Raw genomic sequence first — 7901 nt, 5'->3', positions numbered from 1 at the left:
AATTTACTAGCGAGATATAGTTCTTCACCGACAAAGAGTCATTGAAATGGAGTTAAACATATTTTTCGGTACCTTCAAGGAACTATGGACATGTGATTATATTATCCATATGTATGTGAAGCTGAATTAATTGGGTACGCAGATGCAAAATATTTATCTAATCCTCATATGGTAGGTCTTGAACAGGTTACGTATTCACATATGGTGGTACAGTTATATCATGGAGATCCATGAAGCAAACAAATATTGCTACATTTACAAATCATTAAGAGATCATAACTATTCATGAAGCAAGTCGAGAATGTGTGTGGTTGAGATCAATTATGCATCACATTCGAGAATCATGTAGTTTATCAATAAATAAGAATTCTCCAACAATTTTATACGAGGATAATGATTCTTGTATTGCACAATTGAAGGAAGGATATATTAAAGGCGATAGAACAAAACACATATCACCAAAATTCTTTTTCATTCATGATCTTTAGAAGAAAGATGATATTGATGTTCATCAAATTCGTTCATCAGATCTATTTACAAAGGCATTGCCTACTATGACCTTTAAAAAGCTAGTATATAAAATTGGCATGCGTTGATTCAAGAGTATAAAATGATGTTACAAAGAGGGGGAGTATAATCCCACTAAGCATAAGTATTGCACTCTTTTTTCGTTCACCATGATTTTATTCCACTAGATTTTCCTGATAAGGGTTTTATTGAGGGAGTGTGCAAATTGCATCAAGGGGAGTATTACAAATATAATAATAAATGAATGTCATTATGTATGATCTTTGATCTTTCATATTTCATCATTAATAAAGACCTTTCATTTCGTATTCTATATTTATTACTTTTTGTTTTTAGTCCTATAAATAGGACATATATGGTATGTTGTAAGGTGACCCATAAGTAATAAAAATATCTCTCTTAACTCTCTCTGATTCTTTGTATTATTCGTTCTCTGTATGATTCGTTCGTAACAAAATATATATATATAATTACTTATGCATTTTTTTCTATGCATTTACTAAGTTTATTTGGAAAGCCAATAAAAAAACAAAATCAATCTTAAAATATGGAATACTATAATTTTAATTTTGAAAATAATTAAGTTTACAAACTATTTCATAAGGTTTCTTTTTAGCGGCAATACCATTCTGCCTTAAGAATTCCGATCCCTATTGTAATAAAAGAAATATGAAAAAAATTAACACTCCTATCTTAATATTTTGATTTGTAGATAATTTCACTCCATTTATTTTATTTTATCTTATATATCCTAATTAGTTTTAAATTATATGTATTATTTCTTCAAGGGAATAATTGGACCCATAAAGAATAGGCAAAAATATATAAATTTGTATATGTTTAAGTTTTTATTATTTGAATCTTATGCAATGTATATTCTTTCTTTGTTTAAGTTTATTTTCTTAATGTATTTTTATTTGGTTACATATAAAAACATAAATAAAAAGTAGTTTTGTTTTATGAAGATAAATTTAGATTTTTGACTTTCTGTTTGTTGGCATGAGATGGTGATTCCCTTTCTATCCAGTGCATTTTTGGTTTAGTTGAAATGATCATTATTCTTGAAAATTCTGATAACCATGCATAATTATTTCTTTTGCCGTTAGGAATAGAAATATGTAGCTGATTTCATTATTGATTCTCAAATTCAACCAAGTAGAAAATTACATGTAAAACTTAGAATAACTAAATCACCAAGGGTGAATTCCGTCCATCTGGCTCAAAAATCTACATAAAACATAAGACAAATTAGATAGATACACAACTACACTTACATAAAAAAAATGGTAAGAATATTTTGAAAAATAAGAATAGTTCTAAGAGAGTAATGTACGTTTATTTAGGGCAGTCAATAATAGGGTTGATAACAGTTTTGAGATGACAAATAGAAGGAAGAGTTCTTGCATTCGAGACGTTGAACTTGTACTCTCCGGAAAGCACAAGGTCCCTAAGGCACTCGCAAACGGTTACGCGGTCTTTCTTGTGGCGGCCAGCTCTCCTATCTAAACGTTGGACCGCGTGACAACATGTTGGGTCTAGAGTAACCGGTCCTGTAGCTGTCAAGTATGGGAGGCATGGTTTGATTCTCGAAACCACATTGTGACAAGTAAGATGGCCATCAATGCCCCCTACCATTGTTCCAACGATGGTTGCAAGAAATAAGAAACCCAAAACAGTGTTGTTGGCCATGACTTATTGAGATTACTAGTGAAGTTACAAGAATTTAGTTTTTGCAACTGCAAGTGATGACTCTTTAGGCTTCTTAGATCTATTTATATATAGTGATATTAGCGCAAGATCATTCCTAAAATTTAAGGCTGAAATTGTATGCATATTTCATTTGTGGAATTTAAGATAATGTGTAATAATTACAATATATTTATCTTTTTTTATATAATATTTGTAACATTTTAAAAGAAACTTCATTACATTACATTAATCTTATTTGGTAAATTAATTATATACAGCATTTTGCATTTATGGAATTTATCTGATTTTTAATATTACTATTTATAAAATATTTTGTAAAACATTAAATAAAAGTCAATTTCATTCAAGGAAATTAATCTCCAAATAATTTTTTACAGTATTAGATAGATTTTATTTAATTCATATCTCATGTGATAATTACAAATATCTATTATGAAATTAATCTACAAATGTTTGGTAAACTAATATTATATATATATATATATATATATATAAATATATATATATATATATATTTAAATGATTCATCTATAATCAGAAAGGTTAAGAATCGTTTAAACACAACCATAAAATATGACATTATAAATAAATAAAATATCTCACAACACATGAAAATTAATAAATAATGCAAACACGTTGTCCAACAAATTATCGAGTTCGTAGATTCTTGAGAAAAACGATTAACTTTTCGACTGACTCAACTCGTTTTCGAAACGAATCTGAGATAGCATTTGAATAATATAACACATGAATAACACGCATTAGACATTTACTATCATTGAAGATTGAACAATTTATTTTCAACTAGATAGTCCATTAAAATATATTTGAAATGATTACACAAATATATAGGCATCTCATATCAGTCATCTCAATCTAAATTTTTTTAGCAAATACCCAAAGAATTAGGCATCACCTAATGAATCTCAATCATACTCCACAAAAAATTTTAGATATCAACCACCCTGTCAATACAAAATTATGTGAGTTGCTGATTCTATCTATCTTTATGACACATACAACAATGACTTATCATAATATACCATTTTTTATGCATATATCATTCGTAAGAATTTCACCGTTATAACAGTACTAAAATCGCCCCCCTCCGAGAACTTAAGTCAATCACACCGTTTTTACACAATAAGGTTTGATAGAGTTACACTTGGTGTTAAAACTTGACCAAAAATATTTTTATAAACCCTAGCGTCATCTATTCTCAATTGGAATTCTTTAGATACATTCTAGTGTTGATAATAACAAGAACATCTCATAATTTTACATGATATCGGAGAAATGAAGAGATTCAATGAAATTTGAGGAAAAGATAATAAGAAAATAGTGTAAACTCCGACCAGAACTGAAGGAATCAAGAAGAAAACGAGGAAGTAAAGAAGTATCTAACAAGAACTTAAAGAATTTCGGAAGAAAAGACAAAAAATCGATAACGACAATGGCGCATATTACATATGATCATTTGTATGTATCAACACATGATAACCATGATATGCAAATAGTCACAATTATTTTTAATGACAAAATCTATATTAGTTAGAGTCGAAGTATTCGAATAACATTAATGGTAAAATTGAAACTAGGTTTTATCGATATGTCAATTAGTTGTCTAGAAGATGACATTTGTTTGATAAGATGGATGAAGAAAGATTCACTAGTTAGGTCTTGGATCTGGAACTCTTTAACAATTGAAATCAAAGAACATTTTGTTCATACTGATACAACCCTTGAATTGTGGGAAGGAATCAAGAAAAGATACCAAGTTAAGAATAAACAATCTTATTTCTAGATGCATAAAAATATATATTTTATGAACCAGAATTTTGGAGAACTTGAACTTTATTTTTCTAAGATAAACTGACATTGGGATGAGTTTCGATCACTAAATCATATTCCCACACGTAACTGTAAGATTTAGATTATTAAATGTTGCCGAATTTCAAATGAGTTTGAAGAAAAAGATACTAAGAGAAGGTTGAGTAATTTATTGACTGAGTTTCATGATTCTTTTGCCTACGTAAAAAGTCAAATATTAGTGTCTGACCTTCCACCAAATATCGATAAAGCATGTTATCTGTTCAAAAGCAAAAACAAAGACATATCAGTAGACAGTAGTGTGAGATAATGACATGTGAAAGTTCAATGTTAGACGAAAATGAATCGGAAGAAACAAAATCAATAAAGGGTCTAATACTAAAAACAACCTTCTTGGCATATTTTGTGGAGACATTAGTCATCTATAAGAAAGTTCTTTCAAAGTTATAGAGTATCCCGATGGGTGGAAAAGGAATAATGATAAAAAAGAAAATAAGTATGTAAATATTACATCTACATCTTTTCATGTTAGAGATCAAATAATTAATTTTACAAAGAAATACTCAAGTAATTGAGATGATAAACATAATTTTAATCCATTGAAGTCTAATTCCTCTAAAACATGAATCCTCTAGAAAAAACAGTACATGTATGTTTTATTTAAATATTTTTAATAAAAATTATAATTTTTTAAAAACAAATAATTTTAAAGATTTTCAAAATAAATAATAATTATGAATCATTGATATAAGGGTAACAAATCATTTAGAGAGAGGAGTAGAGGGGATAAAAAAAAATTAAGGAAACGGATAGCCTCTACGCATGGATGTAGATCATAGAGCCGATGAGTTTGCCTTAACTTCTCAACGTTGTTCGATCAAGGGCTGGCCTTCCCTGGGCGCTCTCTGCCCGTTTGGATAATAAAAACTAGCACTCTACCGGTGCAAAGACAATCCACCTGTTGTAGCTCGAAGACGAAATGCTCGATTTATCCTGAAAAGGAGATTATTTTTAAAAAAATGATTAAGAGAGGAAATTTGACGAGGAACAAGAGATCGAATAAGGTAGCACAATTTTATTAGATAAAAAAATATAATAATTTCTGGTCATTCTCTCTTTCCTTGTACTTTTTCATTTTTTCCATAAACCAACCTTTCTATTCCCTCTTATTACTCATCTTTTTTTTAAACAAAAAATAGGATTTCAGGATTGTGTTTTTTTAGTGAAATTGTTTAAAACAGTAAGAAATCGATGAATGAATGGTCCCTATACATGACTATATGGTTAGTTTGATTGAGCTTATTATTTGATAGATTATTTAATCGATAATATTGGGTAAATTTATATATATATATATATATATATAATTTATTAATTTAATTTTAAATATCAATAAAATATTTAAATTTAAAAATAATACATTTTAAATTAAATTATATAAATATATTAATTTTTATAAACTTTTACTAATATATAACTATATATATATATATATATATATATATATATATATATATATATATATATATATATATATATATATATATATATATATATATATATATATATATATATATATAAGGTTTTATTATGATTTATTTATATTCATTTATAAAAAGTAAAATTTAAATATATAATGTAAATTATATATCATACAAATATTTTTTCAATGATTTAAAAATTAATTATAATATTATTTAAAAAAATTAATATTATTTATATATATTATATGTCCATAATTTAACTTTTATCATTCTCACTTTTATTATATATATATAATAAATTTATTATGTATATGTATATTTATATTTATATTTATATGGTTGAGTAAAAATGAAGAAGTGGAGATATATATATTTAAATTTATTATTTATTATTAAAATAATTTTATATTAATATTTAATAAAATAGAAATAGATTAGATATAATTAATAAAGTAATTAATAAAAAGGAAATAAAAGACGTTAAGAAGAGGAGTAGTTAAATAAATTACGTTTAAAATCAAAATTTTTTTTTTTTTTGTAAGATTATGACGCTAAATTATTATAAATATGTGACGTTTTCAAAATCTAACGTGACCTACATCTTTGTTTCTATTGATTAAAAGAAATAGTTGAATCAATAGACATTTTTGTTTTGACAATAGAGTGCAAGTATCACCCAAATTTCAGAGACTCTGGATATGTTCAGTTTGGTTAATATTTCACTCTTATCAATCTCGTCACTTAATTTATTAAAAAAAATACTAAAATAACTTATATTTTAAATTATTATTTTTTATTTTATTTATATATATATTAATACATTTTAAATTTTTTTTTTAACAAAAATATTTGTTATCTTATCAAAATCATCGATACTCTTTATTTTTTCTCCCTCTATATTATTAAAATAACCCCAATCTCAACAAGCTCTCTTAGAAATGAGAATTTGTTTATAAGTTGTAGATAGGATTCGTCGCACGATCGAGTGGCTCACACAACCATCAAGCATGCCTCCACCTCTTAGATCAACCGTGATTGAAAGACTTACTTAACGGGGCGGACAGCCGTGTTAATAATGTTTATTTGTTGTTTTCGTTTTTTTCCTTTAAAATAAATATGATAAATAAAAGTAAACCAAAAAAAAAAAAAGTATATATATAAAAAGTAAATTGCATAATACAAGATGGATGATCACATAGCTATACCTGTGTTCAATAAGGTCTGAGGCAAAAAATAAAAAATAATATTTTTTATTACCGTAAAGTTAAGTATGCAATAAATATATATAAACCAGAAACTATATTTCACGTCAATAAAAGAATAAAAGTTAACAATATTTGAAATAACTAAATAAATATCACTCGTCTAGCTGTATTAGAGGGTAGTTTCTCAGTTTTTGACTAATGTTTTTCCAGTATAAGATTTTCCAAATTCTTAGTCAAATTTAATTTTTCATGTTGAGAGCCATTCTCCAAGTACTCATTCGATTCACTCAAATGGACAGTCTAAACCAATTCTTCATTTTCATAGTGACTTTGCTCTTCAATCATCAAACTATCTCTAATTCCTCTATTTTTGTTAGGTTAGTTCTACTAAAATATTTTTTAATATCACAGACTTAACTTTGAATTAATTCATCATCCCTTTGTTTCTATTTTCTCTTTTGACCTCCAAACAAAGTTTAGGAGTCATTTTACACAAGATCAATTACAGTAGCTATAACCAATTTCTTGCAGTTGATAAATTATAAAATTCTTACAATTTATAATTTCATCAAATAAAGATCGAATTCATCTAGCTTTTTCAAACAAAGTTAATTTAATCCATACAACCTAACTTAACAACACACTCCTTCATACCATGGAGTAATAAAACTCTAGAATTATAGAATTAGAATTTCATCGTTTAATATATTAGAACATCTTTTATAATTAATTGCTATGATTTTAATATTGAGTTCTCGCCTACAAATTCTAAAAATTTATTGATAATATATAATAAAAAAAATCTATTAATACAAGTAAAGTATTAAAACTCCACGTATTTCAGACATTTCATCAAAATTACATAAGTCTATAAGAAAAAATACTTCTTTATTCAGCTTATAAAATAAAAAAAATAAAGAATCAAACAAGGTTTGAAATAGATGATCAAGGATTGAAATTGTTGATACCTTTAGGCCATAAGATGTGCATGATGGGGATTGGGGACGTAAAAATGGTGGTAAGTTTTTACATCATTTTAAATAATATATATATATATATATTAAAATTTTGGTACTCTTGATAAACGGGTAAGACCATCTCCAACCCTACGGCAAAATGGGTTTGGAGTTGACCATTTTGCTCC

This window comes from Impatiens glandulifera, unplaced genomic scaffold, assembly GCF_907164915.1.
Source record: "Impatiens glandulifera unplaced genomic scaffold, dImpGla2.1, whole genome shotgun sequence".
NCBI lineage: Eukaryota > Viridiplantae > Streptophyta > Magnoliopsida > Ericales > Balsaminaceae > Impatiens > Impatiens glandulifera.
The sequence above is the reverse complement of the archived record's forward strand: the minus strand, read 5'-3'. Positions refer to the sequence as shown.